The 22,014-nt window shown below is 35.9% G+C and overlaps 1 pseudogene; it reads right to left on the reverse strand.

Annotated features, from left to right (window-relative positions):
* Positions 1-20,565, reverse strand: part of LOC130054985 (uncharacterized) — a 52,901-nt pseudogene extending 32,336 nt beyond the window's left edge.
* Positions 20,566-22,014: the final 1,449 nt, after the last annotated feature.

The raw sequence follows: 22,014 nt of genomic DNA on the forward strand, positions 1-22,014 counted from the left end.
ATAGACCGAGTACATTGTATATGTCAAATGACACTGGTCTATGCCAATTGTAATTGGGATAGAACAAACTGTGTATGTCAATTTTCTAGGTTTAAAGCAATTAAGTTATCCCAGAAGTCTGATAATCGTTATGAGGAAAGGAGAACATTGTTATGGAAATGGAAAGAAAATATGCTTTCTAGAAGTAAATAAAAATCTTTTAAATTTGTGTTATTTTTTTTCCAATGTTGTGGTCTATACCAATTCGATGAGGTCTATGTCATCTTCTTTTGGCATAAACCCATAGTCTGTACTAAGTTTTAAACCAATTTCAAAGACTGCGTTTCTGTTACTACATGTATAATTCAGAAAAATATACTGACACCAGCATATTTCAGTGGCGGGTTTGGGGGGGGGGGGTCTTCTTTTTTGTTTTACAGCACCCAAACATATAAAAGATGTGGTGACTACAAATGAATGGAAGAAAGAACAAGAATTTCAGTCTAAAATGCATTAAAATGCACCATTTTAAATCATTCTTTTAAAATGGGTTAACCCCCAACCCCAACCCCACAGTAAGGCATAGATCCGCCACCATATTTGAGTGCACCCTGATGTTATAATAGAACAGACGTAGCTCAAGAATTGCAAATTCACATGAAATGATGCTACTCTAAAGATTTCTTCGAAAAAAATGTATAATTCAAATCCAACAAAAAATTCAACAGACTGATTAAAAAGGATCACAGATTAAAATGTATCACAATGAGGGAAATTGGGATGTTTTGGAGAATTAAGAAATTCAATGCAGAAAGAATTAAAAGGATCAGTAAATGGTGTCATAATACTTGCCCTTTGACCTCTAAATATCACTTTGACCTTTAACAGTACATAAAGCATGGAGAATCCTTATACAGATATCCAACTATCAGGACTCTACCATATAGAAATCTCATGCAAATGATTATGCACATTTTTAATGTAGGCTCGAAAATGTCTAATATATAGGATTTTTCTATTCGTTTTTCACAGGGTAGGGTAAATAATTAATATTTTTCATTCCAAAGGTAACTGATCATTGCATTAGCATCCTTTTTTGTAATTCAGAAAAATTGTAACCGTCATGTATTTAAATTAAAACACACTGGTGGTTTGGGTTCTAAAGTTCTTTATTGTTATATCCTAATTCTGGAGGATGGTCGTAAACTCGGAAGAACAGAAACTGTAGTAAAACTTAGTTTCTTTGATATGACAATACGTGAATAATAAGTCACTCAGTCCGGGTGTGGAGTGTTGCTGGGTTGGTTTCTGGATTTGACGCTAATCTTGCTTATATAGCACCAAACCAGTAAAACAACTCACAAGATACTCACAACCACACACAAACCATACTGACCCTTCACACTTCTCTCTCTACCAATCAGCGTTCATCCCCATGAATATGAATGAAATGATGAAATCAGTAACGTAATGAAATTATATTAGTATGTTAAATATGAATTATTTCATCCTGGCATGTTTTCAAAGAAATGAATTTAAACTAATTTCACGTGTTTTGAACTACGTGAAGTAAATTACTTTAATGGAGTATGAACTTCCCATCTCCATTCTTAACATTAATTCATCATATCCACATTTTCGAATACTGAATGTCTTGATATCATCATTGAAAAACACTAGATATCTAAAGATATGATGTTTACTTAGAAATGTAAACCTGAGTCGGTCAAAACAGGCAGCTATCTTCTTAGTCAGGTTAGTGTTACATAACTATGATAAAGTTTATTGGATTGGCTAGTTGTGCTCATTTAATTACAAATGAAAATTACTCATGGGGCATCAATTATTCTAACCACAAACTATGTCGAAAATGTGCTTTAAATTCATAAAAATTAAAACTATAAAAATACTTCATTGACATAGTTGATATGAAACAGGTAATTGCTTTTAGATATTAATTTTTTTAGTTAGAATAGGTCCTCAGTACCCCTTGCTTGTCGTAAGAGGCGACTAAATGGGACGGTCCTTCGGATGAGACCGAAAAAACCGAGGTCCCGTGTCGCAGCAGGTGTGGCACGATAAAGATCCCTCCCTGTTCAATGGCCATAAGCGCCGAGCATAGGCCTAGATTTTGCAGCCCTTCACCGGCAGTGGTGACGTCTCCATACGAGTGAAATATTCTCGAGTGGGAAGTTATAGAAACAATATTCAATCAATCAATCGATATTAAAAAACGCAATGGAGGAAATTCGAGTCACAACTTTGTTTTTAATTAGACTGGTGCATTGTGATCATGATTCGTATTTATTCATACTAGCAATTAAATCATCGACAATAAAAACAATAACATTTATTTTTTCTTTTTAACACAATATCTTACTTTCAAGGTATTGTTATCATAATCATAATGGAAAAACCAGTAGAGACTACAGGACGACATTCACATTGGTGGGATGCCGATCTCGATGATTCTTGCATGTAAAATGAATAATTATTAGTAAGTTTCTGTTGATTTTTTTTCTAAAGGAGCTGCACTAGTTATATACTTAAATATATTAGTTAAAATGCACGTCTTCTCATTAAAATATGTACATAAATGAAGTTCATATGCCGATCACAATTTCAGATGTAGAATTAAAAACCAAAGCATTTTCTGGATTTTTAAAACAAAATAATTCAATAATACACCTTGTTTTATTGTCTTTTGTTTTGTTTTCATCACCATACTTCAATAGAATTGCTGATTACAACCATATAAAATGTTTACAACTCCCTATGCGAGTGTCGAACAGCAGGACTACCGCTATTTTTAGAGCGAGCCTGATCACCAGCGACAGCGATCACCGCTACACCACACAGGCACTCGACGTTTTAAATATCTATAATAAAAAAAATTGTTTTCCTGTAAACATAATATTGACAAGGTATACCACGCTGCCATTTTGGTTTTCGTTTTTACCAGCTGCATCGCTTGAAAATTTCAGCGAAAAGTTCGATATAATACAATAATTAGAACCCTACCGTTTAGAAGCAACTCTGTCAAGGTCGTCATGGTGAACTGGAAATAAAGTCCATTTATCGACTATAATCAACCGTCAAACATCGTCTACTGCTTCTCAAATGCGAGAAATCGCTGAAAGGTGGACGTACGTTGACATAATTTTGGGATAGCCCTTTTTTCATTGGTCGATAAAATTAAAAAATAGTAAATATTATAATTAGCCGTAAATATGTTCTAGTGCGCGAGGTAATAGATCTTGAACATTATTCTATTAATATATACTTTATTTTTTATTTTTAAACGTTAAACATGATAACTTCACTTATTTATGCATTCGTTTCTGTTGAAAGTAAATTTCATAACGTAATAAGAAAACTTCAAAATTGAATTTACACACACACTCACGCGCGCTTACACGTGGGTATACTCTCAAACGTACACAGTAACATTTATACATTCATGCAAATGTCCTGTCCTGCTTATCTGTTGTCACAATGGGTGACAAAACGTGGGTTGGAGTCGAAACGGGGCGGGGGGGGGGGGGGGGTCATGAACATTTCCAATGTTATTTGGTAATGTGATAGATTTACTAAATTTCCCGTGCCAGCCTGTCCCGAAACCACACAATTGTGCAGAGTTTTATTGTTTGCAGCACTGCAACTACTCTGCATTCAGTGCCCCCCCCCTCCCCCGGCACAAGCGTCAGTGGGTACATTAGCAAGGGAATTCTCATTTACATAATGATGTCAACTTCCGTCCCTAGATCAGGATTTATCGCATTTTGAGGAGCAGTAGACGATAGTTGATGCTTGATTATATCTGATCAATGGACATTATTTCGAGTTTTCCATAACGATGCGACAGATAGGATATTGACAGAGTTGTTGCTAGACGGTAGGGTTCTGATTATTGTATTATATCGAACTTTTCGCCGAAATTTTCAAGCGATGCAGCAGATAAAAACGAAAACCAAGATGGCGGCGTGGTATACCTTGTCAATATTATGTTTACAGGAAGATTTTTTTTATTATAGATATTTAAAACGTCGAGTGCCTGTGCTACACCAGACCTAAGTAAAAAATTTAATCACATGTAAAATGTTCATTACTTCTGAAGTAAAATTCTTAATTTGTAGACACTAATAATTTGATGAAAAAACATTGAATAATTTTATTTTGGAATGATTGACTTGTCAATCCTATCATCACGGCATTCAGATTTTGACTCAATACTAGCTGTAACTGACGGTAAATAAATTCAAAAATAAAAGAACAAATATTTAACATATTTGTGATTAAATACATACAACTTAATGGAATCAGAGTGAATCTGAAGCAATAAACCCGTCAGATCAGCAGAAAATGTCGATTCATGAATCATTGTCATCCTGTCAGTAATTCCTGCTCGTAATCTTTGATGTGCATTGACCTCGGAGGTCACCAGTTCAGAAAAAAAGCGAAAGGGAGGCACTGAGCACGTAGTAGATTTGTAAACAATTTGACATGCCAATTGTATAGGAAATCGCTACCAAAATTTCATTTGATTTGCACATTTGCGTAATTATTACTTTCTTACACTTATAGTACTTCTTGTCATTCATGAAATGATGGAATATTTTAAACAAACGAAACGTGTAGTTATTCACGTCGTTTTCCATCCTTGTATATGACGTCAGTCTCATCAACCCGACTATGTTCGGCAATCATCGTTCCCATGTCCGTGTATACGACACAATGGCGGTTTATACGAAATGCTCACTGTAGGTATGCTCTCAAACAATATTCCCTTCTTTATTTTGCTGAATTTTTCTTCAGATCTTGGTGATTATATCAGTTATGCCGATAGGAGTTAATTGATGCATAACTGGATAGTTGAAAAAATGCGTCAGTTACAGCTCGTATTGCTTTAGGATGTTTCATGATCTGTCTAAAGGAGTGGAAAGATGTCATTGCGACCTTGAATAATAAATTGATGATTTCCCAAAAGGTCCAAGTAGTTATTTTTAAATAGTTGAATGTTTTTGTTGAGTTCAGATTTTCATCAACATGCACAAGAACACCAATACCATCGTATGAAATACATCCCCAATCATGAAACTTAATTACAAATAGTAGGACTTCTCTTCTCAAAGGATTTTCTCCGAAAACTTAAACACTATTTTATATATAAAAATGTTCGTTTATTCCCTAAGAAAATAACTTTCTGCCGATGTTTTGACTACCACTGTCTTTTTCGTCGGCTTCACAAAATTAAGAATTATCAGTTGACTTTTGATATTCATAGTTTTCTGACTTTTCCCCTGTTTGTGTCCTTCCTAATGTAATCACATTCAACAGTTCTCCTGTACACTTATGTTTCTTCCTTTATACTAGATATTGATGTAATACCTTGAAGAAGTTGTATGCGATTTGATTTTAAGAAAACGATAAATTAAATCTTCCAATACTCATCTCTATGGCAATTCAAACTTTGCAATATTTGATCTTTTTCATTTGTATTGTATAATTTTCCATTTGTATTCTATATTTTCCATTTGCATTGTATATTTTTCCATTTGTATTCTATATTTTCCATTTGTATTGTATAATTTTCCATTTGCATTCTATAATTTCCGTTTGCATTGCATAAATTTTCATTTGTATTGTATAATTTCCATTTGTATTTTATAATTTTTCATTTGTATTCTAAAATTTTTCATTTGTATTCTATATTTTCCATTTGTATTGTATGATTTTTCATTTGTATTGTATCCCAGGGATTGTTTATTTTGATTTGTTACGAAGGATTTCATTAGTTAACGTTGCTTTGAGAATTGTTTACTGATGCAGACGTGCTTAGCGCACAAGGCCGTAGTAATGAGAGTTCTTTAACGTGCCAACATCTGCCGCAACATAGGATATCTGTTTTTAAGGTTATATCGGAAAGACCTGTGATTCTCACTTTTACATGTACATGCCGAGCGCTTGGCAAAGGAGCAATCACTACCTATGTTTATGTCTTAGGTTTGATGCGGTAATGACAGGAGCGGGGCTCGAATTCACGACCTCCCGCCCACAAACCAAGCGATATATCACTGAGCTACCGCAACCAGGTCCACGCGGGACTAGTTATATTTGAAAATACGTAGCTAGCAATGGTGAATCCACCCCCTCCCCCCAACATGATCTAGTTTTTAAAGAACTGACCAGAAAAGCATGCACATTTTAATAAGTCAGAATTCAGTAGATTCAGGGGACTTGGACCACTGGGTCCCCACCAATTGTTAACATCGAGTTTGGTTTGTAACAACTATTCATTGGATTAATCTGGAGTTATCGTTTATCGAATTTGGTAATACTCGAGATGTCGAAGAGGTCAAGTTCAGGAGCCACGTTTCGCAGAAATGTACCGTATTTACTAATTGCAATGGCGTGATGCCCCCCTCCCCACCCCACCCCATTAATTGCTTTAATGCGTCTATTGTAACAAGCACATTCAAACTAGTCACTGGCTGATCTAGATAATTCTGAACGAAAGGATGCAGTAACCTGCTGGATGTCTGGGGACTGTTGTAAGACCCCTGGTGAGTCCAGGGCAAAGCTTTGGTGGTTGGTGTGGGGTGCAGGGGGGAGATCAAAGTCCCCTGAAGCAAGCGCGTTCTGACAAAATAAAACGTACATTCATGTTTTTTTCGGCATTTCTATACAAAATAAACAAAATATCCTATTTGTGAAAGGAGAGGGGTCCCCCGGCGCAAGATTCGTCATTGCTAGCTACATACATGTACCTGTTTGTTCAACTAGTCCTATATGGAACCGGTCGCGGTAACTCAGAGATATACCCGTAGACGTAAATACAGCGAATACTTTGCCAAACACATAAGAATCACTGATAATGTGACCTGTGTTGCGACTGTCGTTGGCACGTTGAAGAACCCCCCACTGCTACGCCACTTGCGCTAAGCATAGTAAGTCTCTTTGTGGTACGTCACCACCCTACAGCTGGTGACGGCTTAATATAAGTGGGACCTAAACTAATGAAATGCTTCGTAACAAATCAAAATAAACAATCCCTCGGATACAATACAAATGAAAAAATTGGCAATGTAAATGGAAATAATACAAAGCAAACGAAAAAAAATATATACATATAATACAAAAGAAAAATATAGAATACAAATGGTAAATTATACAATATGAATAGAAAATATAGAATACGATATCATTTTTTTTTAATGACAATGCAAATGGAAATTATACAAAGCAAATGAAAAAAAATTTACAATTCAAATGGAAAATATAGAATACAAATGGAAAATTATACAATACAAATGGAAAATTATACAATACAAATGAAAAAGATCAAATATTGCAACGTTTGACTTGCCATACATATCATCCTTCCACTCACATGCATTTGATAATCAGGCCACATTTTAAAAAATGTTGGTTTGCCATAGCCCGAGGGTCATAAAAAAATATTGGGTCAGTCGGTAGGAATTTTGTTTTTATATTTTGTGTTCTTTTGATGAATTAACCCTATAACAGTGAATTACTTGCAAATCTGTCAGAAACCTCTCTAAAAAGTGCAGTTTTAACTTCATGGACAGGAGCAGTTTGTGTATGGCTCATATATCATTTTGTTATTCTGATATGTTACTTGTTTTGTGGGTGTTTGTTTTCCAGGTCTTGAATATGTCCATTGTTTTTTTTCAAATTTGTCTCGAGTCTTGGTTGCCATGATTTTACTCTCAATGGCTATTGTAACATGCATGTAGTATGCAACTAAAACTTGGTAGCATTGTTGTTGTTCTAAAACATTATTCGTATAAACTCAACACAAATATTATTCGTATAAACTCAACACAAGTTCATGTTCAATGATGTTGGTCAAACGATTTCTGATACAATAAATCCGTGCTCCGCGGTACCTCGAATTACCGAAATGCCCTTTAGAACTAACGAAATTCCCCTTTGAATCAATTTTTTAAAAGTTAAATTGAAAGATTAGGGATTGATTCAATGTGTAAAATACCGTCTCTGAAGAAGAAAATATCATAATTTTTTTAATAAAAAAAGAGTCTTGTTTTATTAGAATTTGTGTTAAGCTAAGGAAGGTAACTCATGTTATTTTTCTTTCATTTAGAAGAATGTGTTCAACCATGATTTCCTAATCATTATATATATACATTGCTTAAGTTGAATTAAATCAACATTCATATATATTTTTCAATTCAAACAAATATTGTATAGGGAAAAAATCTCATGCTGCCCCTTGAGGACCTCTGATTGGAAAATAAAAATATGTTATGCATAAATTTTGCTAGAGTTATCTTTCTTTGAAGAATTCCCTAAATTTACAATCACAAATTGTTTTAAAAACGTTTTTATCATAAAAGATTAACATATATAAACTTAATATGCATTAATGTATATACTTAGAGGGGAATTTCGATACCTTTAGGTGGTATTTCAAAAACTAATTCCTGGGGGCATTTCGGTAAATTATCGAATGATGCCTCGTCGGATAGATAACCAGTATGCCATGTGTCGAATCGATCATTTGAGCGCTTAAAATTGCGGCGATTTACAAAACGGTGCAATGAACAAAACTAAAAAAAATAAAACAAAACGCATCTTCACAAGTCAAGGGCTATTGATTAGTTACCTCGTTACAAAATAAAAACAACACGCAATGTTCTTGATGTTAAGAAAAGTACCCAACGAAGATCATTGTTTACTTTCTGTTTTTACTCTTTCCAAACTTGCATCTTAAAGGACACATCTCATGTTTTCAAAGTATACAATATTACATGCATTTTGTCTTCTTTATTCTTATAGTAATTAATTCTAATAGTTCGTTCGCCGAAATTTTGCGATAATTAACCACAATATAGACTTAAATCTAAGCCCCGATTTCAAAAAGTCTAGTTAATTAGGTAGGTAGTCACGTGGTACAGTGACGTCACATGCGCCCTTCGGATTGTGAAAGTACTGCGAGATATTATTAAAAACTCAACTTTTAGGGGCCTAATTAATTTACCATGGGCAACATTTAAATCGATGTTGATAAATTGTCCGAGTTTTATATGTGTTCGCCACCAGTGCACACATATAACGATGTAAATACCCAAATATAGCGAGTAAAGCGTGTATGAAATCGGCAAAATTGTGAGTAAATAATGTTTATATGGGTCGCTGTCTACAAACTGTTTGGGGATGTTATTCCTTTATACATCTGTAATTGGCGCTGTTTTTCTAAAATAAACAGTGCAATCATTATTTATTTTTGGATTAGACAAATTATGATACGTTAAATTGTTGACAACTAGGCCTATGCCAAGCTATTGTCACGCGTGCACTTCAGAAAGAAAGAAAACGACAACACACACACAAATCAATAAAAATATTCAAATTTAAAGTGGTAATCACATTATTTTATTTTGATAAAGCAATCCTATTACTATTTTTGAATTGTGATCTGCACGTCTTTAGGAAGTACGAAGTGGGAGCACGGCGTTATAGCCTACTGACGCACTCAAGATGCTACGAGTTCAATAAAGAAATAATTTTATAATTCAATTTAAAGTTAGGAAATACAATATTCTATTATTTGTATAATTAAAAGTTAAATTATTTTGTATCTTTATTTTTTGTTGTTGTAAATATACCAGTTGGTAGAAGTTACATTGTATCGTCGATATATGTTGTTACAAGGTGAAGGTCAGTTGATCCGAGTGTGTATTGAATTTGATGTATGCTATAGGCCTACCAGTGCTTATAGCTTCGATATATCCATTTTCTCGCAGTTTATCAGAGTCTCTGTCCAAGCGATGTTTGAAAAGGTGACTGGGTGTGTTTTTTAAGGTAAAGTTCTTGCTCCAACAAAAAAATTATCCACATCTTTTTTCTCGTACCTTCCTTCGAAAAATACTCAAGTCTAAATCCTTTCTACCGACAACTAGTACACCCGAGCACAGCACAAAACATCTTAATGCATTATTATTTACAAGCCGTTAACGTGACAATTGGTTTTTTGTCGATTAAATCTAATCTGTTTATGAAATGGCTATTAGATGTTTTCAAACCCGAGGGCGCATATGACGTCACACAAAATGGCGCGTAAACTAGCGAAAGAAAATATGCATATCGCAAGATTTGAATTTCATCGCTTTCAAACTCTTAAACTACGCAAAATATTTCATTTAAAACACATTTAAAGTAGTTTTAGGCATAAAAAGAGTTAATTTTGCTGAAAAAATGAAAAAGTTTAGAAACATGCGTTGTGTCCTTTAAACGAGGAATCTCATTGGATGATTTAATTTTAGCTTATTGCGTCATCCCCTCCCAAACCCATGTTTTGAATGGTGACTGATGCGAGCATGGTGCGAGGTAACGAATCAATAACCGTTGACTTGTGAAGATGAACCAAACGTGGATAGGAACTTGAAAGAAAAACAGAAGTCGGAAAATCGAGTGGAAAAAAAAACATGGCCGAAATTATGTCATTAAAAACTGTCCAGTCGGGGGGTTAAAAATGGGTCGGTCGCGCAATGGCAAACAAACTCCTTTTTAATTCTGGCCTCATAAGTTATTCTTTCTACACCTTCCTTTCGATGAAATTTCTTTAAATATGTCCTAAACTACCACGGTATATTCATATGAGAAAAAAGTACCGATTCATTCCCCATACAATCTAATTAAAATTAGATCCTTTGATCCGCTCACGTATATCACTACACAAGAAACCGCATACAGAGGTCAAATCTAGTAATCTAGTGACCTTTAAATCATGCATTTTTATCGATAGATTCATCCAATCAGAGAACGCTTAATATTTTCGTTTGTTAAACGAAAAGTTCAGGAAAATAACAAATATGACGACGAATATTGGCGCACGTTATAAGTTTGGAAAGATTGCAAGATTCAAACTTTAAAAGAGGAACAGAAAGATGTGTTAATAGCTGAATAATGAAGACTGTATGGTAGTTTTTCCTACCCTCCTCGCGTTGCGATAAATTAATCACTTGTCGAATTACATCAATATTTCCCTCTGTAAGTTTTAATTTATATAACTTTTTGATTTGGGAGTTCCCTCCACTGTCCGTCTTCCTTACAACAAATGAAAATCAACACAAACAACAAATATTTGTCAAACTATATACTTTTTCAGGTGTCCACGGCGTGTCTGACCTTGTGTACTGATATACGTGAGCGGATCAAAGGTTAATTTTAATTAGATTGTTTCCAATAGACTTCAGTACTAGCCTTTGGTCCTCTCACTAATTAACTATATTAGTTTGAGACAAATTACCGCCAATATTTCAAAGCTCATTCCAAGTGCTAATAAAATATGACAAAAATATATATTGGGTTTCGTTGCTTTTATGGGTCATATTTGTATTTTTACAACACAACAATCTGCAGTAAATTACACCCTTTATTTCAAACACATCCCTACATTGTAACATAGTAGTTTTCTGTAATTTCTTGATTTTGTGAAATAACTTTTCATCTTGACATTTAAACTTCTGTGATAATTAGCTAATCACGCAACACCTAGACATTTATACATCTGCTCAATGTCGGGTAAAGTGCGTCCGAGTTACGCATCCGGGGCTTTGCTACTCTAATTTCGTTTCACTCCCAAACAGTTCCCTGAAGATTACATACAACAATTATTTCACATCCCTGATAACATGTTCCTGTGTTTACTACATTACTGGTCCGCAATAATCAAACTACCGGAGAACGGTTAGCATGCTTCCAGAGAATTTAAACGAAATCCTTTGTCTGAATTTCTGATATTGAAGTAGAATTGTAATACAGTTCATGTACAGATCAGTCAAAAATCAGAAATGATTATTGTGATATTTTACTGAATGACCAGACCAATAACATCTCTTTCCAGGAACATGGGTGTATTTTTTCTATCAATTAATGCCATAAATACATTTTCTATAAATCTCTTAAATCATAAATTATTTTAAAGGTATACGGATGTATAGCATGAAACCAAATATTTCTGAATTTTTCATTCTATGTTCGGTCACTGTGACCTTGACCTTTGACCTATTTTCTCCAAAACCAATAGGGGTCTTCCTTACCTAGTACCAACAATAAATCACAGTTTCATTTGATTTGGATTTAAACTTTCTGAGTTATCATCCGGAAACCTAATTTTTCTGAAATTTTCATTCTATTTTCGGTCACTGTGACCTTGACCTTTGACAATTTTTCTCCAAAATCAATAGGGGTCTTCCTTACCTGGTTCCCAACAATATCTCAAAGTTTCATTTGATTAGATTGTAAACTTTTCGAGTTTTCATCCGGAAACCAATTGTTGACGCCCGCCCGCATCACCAAACCAATAGCCGAGTTCAACTTGGTTGCAACTCGGCTAAAAACTTGTCTGTAAAAACACGTCAATTTTTAATCAAATTGGGTGCATACAAAGTTTAAACGATCAGTATTGGTAAGGTGTAAGTATGCGGATAGCGATCGGAACAGAATTTGATTAAGTTACATTCAATATTATTTTAACATCTTTCTTAATTGTGTGCCACCCACACCAACATTGTCGTGATATCTTATTGCTTACCACACCGTGTTTCACCGTGAATTTATATATACATGCATATATGTATATATATCTTTTTTAATCCTGAGTAGGACACTGTGTATCTTTAATTAAATTGGTAACCGTATTTCAGCATTGTTGTTCTCTAGACTTTTTTTCTGTGGAGAAAGGGGGGGGGGGGTTAAACCAACAAGGAGTCCAGCTACGTGTTATATACTTTGGAGTGGTGACAAAAGTGAGTGTTTGTTTTTATTTTTTCCAATTTATATTTAATCGATTTCCAACTTTTTTCCAAAATTTAATCTGGTGTCACTTTTGGTTCAATTTTGAGGAAATTTACAAATGGATGCAGAATTTCTTACATTTAATTTTTCACCTATCCATTTCAGAAATGAGTTTATATTGATTTAGCATGAAACATTTCGGCTCTCAGCTTACTAAGGATATATAGTAGTGACGAGTTCTGAAATTTTATCATTGTGTTTCAAATGTCATTTCTTAGGATGGATGGTCTGAAAATTATTTCAATATTATGAGAAGAAAGTGTAAGGAATTCTGCAAGTCAATAAAAATTTCCTCAATTCAATATTAGTCCAAAAATGACATCAAGAAAAGTTTTGAAAAAAGTTGAATTTCAATAAAATAATGAGCATATATTGAAAAAAATAAATAAATAATTACTCATTTTGTCACCACTCTGTACTGTAGTCTACATTATAGCTCTCTGGTAGAAAAAAATGGAATGGGTGACCCTTTTATTATCAGAGAGTTTTTTACGGTAAGAATTTCAGATAGTCATCACTGATTCTTATCATTTGCTTGCAAAATGAATTGTTAGATCTCATGATAGTAAGAAATGCATACATTTTGACAGTTCTTACCTTTTCCATTTCTTTCATTTTTTATTGTTTGGTTTTTGTGTGCAAGTTTGCAATTTTTATCACCACATTTAGAAGTCAATTCTTACACAAATATGCCCGGGAGACACTGTGTCAGTGGATGTAATAATGGTGACAATAAATTGAAAAAGAATGCTGGGGTGGAAGGACCAGTGACAAAAATATACCCTACATTCTGGATTTATGGATCTTTTAGAGCCATTTGACTGCATAATGGCAGACAAAGGTTTTAGTACATTATTCAAAGATTTTACACTTCTTCATGCCACTTTGTTGACCCCTCTTGGCAGGCATGGGGGTAAGTTATATCAGTTATAAAATCTGGTGGTCAAGGAGACATTCCTTGTTTTTCGTCGCCCCCACCCCCCACTTATCAAAAATTAACAAAGGATCAGGAAATATACAACTTCACCAACTCTTTTTTTTTTGTAGGAATCTAACTTCGATTTCTCTATTTTTACAGCTGTAGGTATATGCAGTTTACTTGCGGCAAAAGAGAGAGCTATAAGTTCTTATCGACAGTCCTCTGCTGCTCAGAAATGAACGCAACGCCTTTATTTTCCAATGAGAGAAATCATCCAGATTATAAGTCTGATCGCCAGTATCCATTTTGTTTAAAGATATATCTATATATTATATACCAAAATTAAAAAATGCCAATAAAAATTGTTTACGTTAACACGCTATCCCCGATTGACCTTTGACTTGCATATATAATTAGCTGTAACAACATGGCAATCTCGTACGTGCAATAGGACTATTCCGTCCATTCAAACAACAAAACGTAGAGATAAAATACACCCAAATCAAATTAATTGCGATTTATGTATGAATAGGGATGGGTACGATTTGAATAGTTTTCAAAATAGTTTCCTTAATTAACCCGATGAATATAACGCCAGTCAACGTAAACAGTACATTGTGACGTCACATCTAACTAATGTGTTTTCTTTCAAATCAAACAATCGCAGTTTCAAAGCCGACACGCTGATTGGCTGACATAAAGGTCATCTGAACATGACCCCTAAATGTTATGTCAGATCTACTTACGCAGAGTATACGGCGCGGTTCTAAGAAGTTTGATTTTAATTAGATTGTCACTTTTTAGCTCACCTGAGCTAAAAACTCAAATGAGGTATTCTAATCACCCGTATTCCGGCGTCTGTCCGTCCGTCTGTAAACTTTTAACATTTTTGACTTCTTCTCAAAAACCACTAGGCCAACTTCAACCAAAGTTGGCACAAACATCCTTAGGTAAAGGGAATTCTAAATTGTTAAAATACAGGGCCAGGCCACCTTCCAAGGGGAGATAATCAAGAAAAGGTAAAAATAGGGTAGGGTCATTAAAAAATCTTCTTCTCAAGAACCACTGGGCCAGAAAAGATGAAATTTATAGATAAGCTTTATTAGGTAGTGCAGATTCTAAATTGTTAAAATCATGGCCCCTGGGGGTTGGATGGGGCCACCATAGGGGATCAAAGTTTTACATACAAATATATAAGAAAAATCTTTAAAAATCTTCTTCCCAAGAACCACAGAGCCAGAAAAGCTGAGATTTATATGAAAGCTTCCTGATATAGTACAGATTCTACATTGTTAAAATCATGGTCCACGGGGGTCGGATGGGGCCACAATAGGGGTCAAAGTATATATATATATATATATATATATATATATATAGTGCAGATTCAAGTTTGTTAAAATTATGGACCCCGGGGCCCGGGGATCGGATGGGGCCACAAGAGGTATCAAAGTTTTACATACAAATATATAGGAAAAATCTTTAAAAATCTTCTTCTTAAGAACCACTGAGCCAGAAAAGCTGAGTTTTATATGAAAGCTTCCTGATATAGTGCAGATTCTAAATTGTTAAAATCATGGCCTCCGGAGGTCGGATGGGGCCACAATAGGGGGTCAAAGTTTTACATACAAATACATAGGAAAAATCTTTAAAAATCTTCTTCTCAAGAACCATTGGGCCAAAGAAGTTCACATTTACATGAAAGCTTTCTGACATAGTGTAGATTCAAGTTTGCAAAAACCATGGCCTCCAAGGGTAGGTTTGGGGCCATAATAGGGAGTGCGGTTTTACATGCAAATATATATGGAAAGTCTTCTGATATGGACCAAGGTGACTCAGGTGAGCGATGTGGCCCATGGGCCTCTTGTTGTCAGTTAAAATATTTGAGAATTATTTTCTCTACATCATCACCGTCGAATATTGCCCCTGCAAAATTCAAGCGAGCTATCAATCGCACCTTCTCGGGCATTTCCGTAAGAGAGTTTTGGTACACAGATCATAGGTAGCGCTTTGACAAAGCATCCGGTTAGGTACATGTACATGTAGCGTACACGCCAACTGCTTACAATGGCATCTTCAACCAAGGTTTTACGTGAAGATTCTTCATCTATTTCAGATATTCTTTGGAGGAACAATAGTATTGCTGCTTTTATTACCGTTAACACATGGAACTGTTATCCTACCCAGAGGTTTAGACAGAAAACCGTTAGATGAGGAGAAGAGCTTGGTGGCTAACATGACCTACTGGATACAGAACACAACAATGAAGATGTATATATCTTCGCACCTGCTTCTTTGTCCAGATCAGGATATGTGTTTTGGAAACCAATTTCGTCGAAGCTATACATACCGAGAAAAAGTACGCAGCTGTTCATTTTGCAGCTGTACTGATGAATGTATTCGAATGAAGAATTGTTGACCTTGGAGATCGTATGTACAGAGTCAAAACAGCATTCCCAGTTTTGTAACATACATGGACCATAGCTTTTCAACACCTTCACGTTATAATACTATTCCACTAGATTGTAAAAGACCCAGAGTCCATGATACTAAGCGTCTCACGCAAAGCTACTTCATGATTTCGTCTTGTCCCGATCATTTCAACAATAATACAGAAATTGTTCGAAGATGAGAAGGGACTGAACATGACAACGATTATCGCAGGTTCCAACCTGTCACTTCTTTAACCTCAAATGAAACCTTCAGAAATTTGGACTGTGCCTTATGTAATCAGGAACGTGTGGGCTCAGTTTTGGCGTGGGAACCAAAGCTTATGTGTGAAACAGCAGATGAAATTTTGCAGATAAACACGGAGGGAGAATTACAAAAACGACTATTTGCTTCACCACCTTTATGTCACATGGACTTTCTACCATTGTCGAACGTACTCCGAGATAGAGCTAAAAAGTGTACTCAAGAGGACAGAATGATTAAACAATGCATGTTTCGGACTGAATGGTGGGAATATGATGCAGATATTGAAAGAGGGTGTTACATGGATTACATTGATCCTTATACCTTTTGTTTGCCCAATAAGTTTCGTTTTACTTATAAAAACGTATTTTGTGCCATGTGTAACGTCAAAAACTGGACCACAGACCTCATGACAGAATGCACTGAAGAAAATGTCATACACAGCGGTATGCTGTCATTTTCGGCTTTGATTGATTTTAGTGGAGTTTACCCAAAGCAACATAATCAACAAAAAGAATGCCCCGATCAATACATATTTGACCCCTTAATGGTAAGTACATACATCCAATATCCTTGTGCAAGAGTTGCAAGCATCTTGAATTGATACCGCACATTTACTGAGAACTCTTACAGTAAAGGCTCAAGAGCAATACTCTACTAGTAAACATCTAACTATAAACCTAGTATAAAATTATACATCTTTTAAACACTTTGGTTGTATATTATGTCTCTGACCATGGCAAAGAATTCCCATTGGACATATTGTTGCGATCAGAGTTTCACTATATTAGTTAGCACACTTACGAACTTACCGAAAGAGACATTGTAAATCTGCATACCTGATCAAGTAATGCATCACATTGCCATTACTCGTAATGCAAAAACGGTCCATTACACTGAAATTGACAGTCATTACATTACCCCAGGCCTGATATAGGGCATCCTATATTGTGTGGATTCAAGGTGGGTCATAATATGGGTGCAAATTAATTCGTGGGAATAAAGAGATTAAATTGGAAAAAAAAACTCTCTGAGTAACAGCAGACCTGGTTGACTCAGGTAAGCGTTATGGTCCATGGTCTTCTTGTATTTACTAGTATTTCTTGTTTTTCGTGTGAAATACCGCGTATTTCATAATAGCTGACTGTCGTAACATTTGTAAATTGTCTGCCATTTGATATTAATTTGAAATCGAACTAGAAAATGTTTTTCTTATCTCATTTCAGAAGAGATGTCAGTCAGTTGTGTGCGAGTTCGGACTGAAATTCGTAAACTCTGAATGCGTTCCAATTCATAAAGAAGTTAATCAACATACCTACGAGGTTAACTTTATTATCAAACCCACATCGGAAAGTATAAATTTGAATTACAGTGCGATGGGAAGTGTAGCTGAATTTCTGAGGGAATTAACAGAAAATAATGACATATTTAAATATATGTGCTTTATCAACGTAATATCCAATACCACAGTCCTTGAAGTTATATCCGAATATTACATTGCCATGTATGTCCAACTGTTTGTCGAAGAATTACATGAACCCATGAAAATTATACAGAACTTAACTGAAACATTCCGATTTTCATCTTCCATCTTATCAAGACTTTTCACGATTGAAATTAGTAGTCAAACATTTCAAACAAATTATTACAACGTATTCACACTAAAGCACTTAAATTCTTATCATGACCCTATGTCGTTAGAGTATTGGTACCAAGTAATTGAAATTCCTGGCAATGTTAAGTGCATGAAACAGTCTGCAAGATCGGTTGTTGCACCGGTAACTATGTGTCCAAGAGTAGTACTACACAAAAGTCAAACAAAAGTAATCGTGTCCAACTTTATTCTCTGCTTAGTTGACTTTGATTTTTGCATTAAATCTGAGTATTTCAAGGAATCGTCCGACAAGACAAAGGTAGAGATATGCGTGGATCAATATTTACAAGGAGTAAATGCAGCGCTTTCCATCTCCTTGAAATCGTTTACTGAAGAGAAGATTTTGTCGATTATTTGTCTATCTCTGTCGTCTGTTGGATGTGTTGGGTCTGTGGTAACGTTCATCATATTTGATGAAGACAAGCGCCTGCATAGTTTGAATATCATATTCACGTCTATGACTTTGCTCCTTGCAAACGTTTTCTACTTATTAACTGGGTTTTCCTCTTTTTCTCCATTTCTCTGCCTGTCTGTTGGTGCTCTTACTCACTTCTTATGGTTGTCGGTTGTGACATGGATGACAATGTCTTGTTTTTCAATATTTAGGGCATTTACCTCCATTCGGTTTACAAAATCCGACAATCACTACGTCAAACAAAAGTTTTTCTGGAATATATTCTACAGTTTTCTTATTCCATTCATAATGGTATCTGTGAATATATTGGTAAGTTATTTTATGTTCCATGATTACAATTATGGATATTCAAGGTACACTTGCTATATTTCGAAACCCTCGTTTATACTTTACACCTTTGCGATCCCTCTAGCTGCCATGATCGTCCTCAATGTATTTATGGTTCTAATAACAATGCGGGAATCCACACGAAAAAATCTTCTCCAGTCGTAAACGCCGACAATGACAGACGAATCCTTCTGATTTTCTGCAGGTTATCGACACTTACGGGAGGGGCATGGCTCTTCGGATTCCTCCACCAAATTTTCCACAGTCAATTGTTTTCGTATTTGCATATTCTCACTAACGGTTCACAAGGTTTGGTGATATTTTTTGCTTTTGCCGTCAAATTGATTGCAACGGGGTTTCGAAAGCGCAAACTAGACGGGCAAAAGAGGATCACATCATGAAGAGGATCGCATAATAAAATACGCTTAGCTAAGCGTAACGTCATGGTGGCGATACACATTATTTATATTTGAAGGTCACTTTCTGCGAGTAATTTCGTGAGTACTATATTGAAGGAGTAAAAAGCATTTCTATCTATGTTTTGATAGTTTCGCTTTACATGAATATATGCCCTATGTCAACATTTAGCCCTAGGTTGGTGTCTCTGGTAGTATTTCAGATATTTTAAAATGTAAACCGCAAAACAAACCTCGGTTAATCCTATTGAGTCAGTGCATCCCTCATCTAAGTAGCACACCGGCAATTGTCCATTCAAAACGAATTTAGTCAATTGTAGTTCCATATATTTAAAATAAAAAAATTCTTGTTCGATTATTCTCATTTCCTCTTCTTCATTTGTACCCCTGATTTGCAAAATTTTATGTAACTCGAAGAAATTATCAATTGTGTATAAAGGAATTATTTGATATTGGTAGCTTGTATCAAGCAAAACCAGGGGACTTAAATGTGTATCAGAGACCGGAATATTTCATGCCTTACGAACTATGAAAGTAGAATGACTCGGCCTTAATGTGACGTCACAATACACTTCGTCTACCTCGACGTTAAATTTACGGAAAATGCACGAGGCTTTCCAGGGGGTAAATATGATATAGGGATATATGATGTTTGAGAGGGAGATATGAAGTTTTATCATCCCTGGCACGTGACTGTCTAGACCAATCACATTACATGATCCATGGCCTTTAGTGTCTGTGTATATATTAAACTATTCCTATTGTAAACCCACCACGTGCAGTTTCTGATGGAATATCGAGTCCGAAACGTATGATTAAAAATAAGCTTCAGAAAAATTGTGACGCGCGGACAAGTAGCCTATATAACCTCTTGATCACGACGTTTACTTCACTAGTGAACGTTCTTTTAACCAATCCTAAGATTCGGTTCGATTTCCCTGCTGAGGTTGGAGAAATGACAGTTGGGTTGTCCTCGTAGACACCGAAATCCTTTTCCATTTCTGTGACGTCCTGTTGTTAATGTTGCCCATATTTGTCTCGCATGTCATAGCTATACTGTAGATTGTTCTGGCCGAGGTGCATGACGCTGTATTTGTTGGCATTGAATCAGTTGCCACTCGTCTGACCAGTTTAAGAGCCTGTCAAAGTCCGCTTGTAGTTTTGCTCGATCATCGTCCGTGACCGCCTTGCCATACACCTTGGTATCGCCAGCAAAGTCACGTTGGTCACCACGTCTGCCAAATATTTGATGATGACAAATAGAATTGACCCAAGCACACTCCCTTGCGGGATTCCACTCGTCACTCTGAGCTACTTTCATTAATGGACACTCTGTGATCTCCCTCGAAGTCGATGATCCATGAGAAGAATTTTCCTTTAATGCCGTAGCTTTCTATATAAAAGGCTTTCCTCAAGTCAATATATATCGTGTCGAGTATGTCCCCTCTATCCAGTGCTTCTGTCCCATCGTCAATGCATACCAACAGCTGTGTCATACATTATCTCCAAGGAACAAAACCGTGTTGCTCATCACAGAATAGTTTGTGTCTTCCCATGGGGACCCAGGTTAGGATAGGTCCTCAGTAACCCTTGTTTGTCATTTGTCTAAATGAGGCGGTCCTTCGGATGAGACAGCAAAAACCGAGGTCCTGTGTCACAGCAGGTGTGGCACGATAAAGATCCCCCTTACTCAAAGGTCATAAGTGTCGAGTATAGACCTAAATTTTATGGCCCCTCACCGGCATAGGTGACATTTCCATATGAGTACAATATTCTCGAGAATGATCGGGACATAGGGCTCACGGCGGGTATGACCGGTCGACAGGGGATGTTTACTCCTCCTAGGCACCTAATCCCACCTTTGGTGTGTTCAGGGGTCCGTGTTTGCTCAACTACCCATTTTGTATTGCTTAAAGGAGTTGTGAGATTGATCACTGTTCGGTATCTTTGCCTTTCACGTTAAATAATATACAATCAATCATTGCATGTCGTATGTCCCAATACTGATTTTCTGACGATAGACTCCATTACTTTACGGAGGACAGATGTCAAGCTGATTGGCTTGTAATTTCTAGGTGAACTTCAGTCTCCTTTCTTGAATATTGGGGTAATATGTCCTTGTTTCCACTGCGAGGGTAGATTACTAGAGTCCAGCAACTTTCTAAACATAGCTTGTAGCGGTTTAGTTTTACTCGACACTCTCTCTTTCAACACTCTGGGGTGGAAACCACCAGGACCGGACGATTTGCTGATTTTCAGATTTTGTAGGCGCTTGAGGATGGACTCCTCTTTGATATGTGCAAGTCTAGGACACTGCAGAAGAATTCATTCAAACTATTTGCTTTTTCCTGGCTATGGATAGTTTTTTCTGTATCTTTGAGGTCGCTTATTCCCCGTTTTACTGTCAATTTAGATTTGTCTTCACTAGTGAATCTTCTACTTAGATCCCTTGTATAACTTCTGAGCTTATTACGGACAATGTAGTATTTCTGGTAGTCGTAAACGTCTCCAGCTCTTTTAGTACCCCTATACCCTCTGATTAGCCTTGATAAGTTGCATTCTTGCTTATCCATATAAGATTGTCTTCCTCCAACTTTGTGGGTGGGAATGCAACTTTATATAGTTTTTTGTTTTCAAAACATCACTGAAAAAATCTTTGGGGCCTCAATTATTATTATTATCAACTATTACTTAGTTCTGTTTCCCAATTCACTGCTGAAAGTTTATCACACATGCTGTCGTTGTCACCCTTATCAAACTTGTATCTCCT

Source organism: Ostrea edulis, chromosome 5 (assembly GCF_947568905.1).
Source record: "Ostrea edulis chromosome 5, xbOstEdul1.1, whole genome shotgun sequence".
Classification (NCBI taxonomy): domain Eukaryota; kingdom Metazoa; phylum Mollusca; class Bivalvia; order Ostreida; family Ostreidae; genus Ostrea; species Ostrea edulis.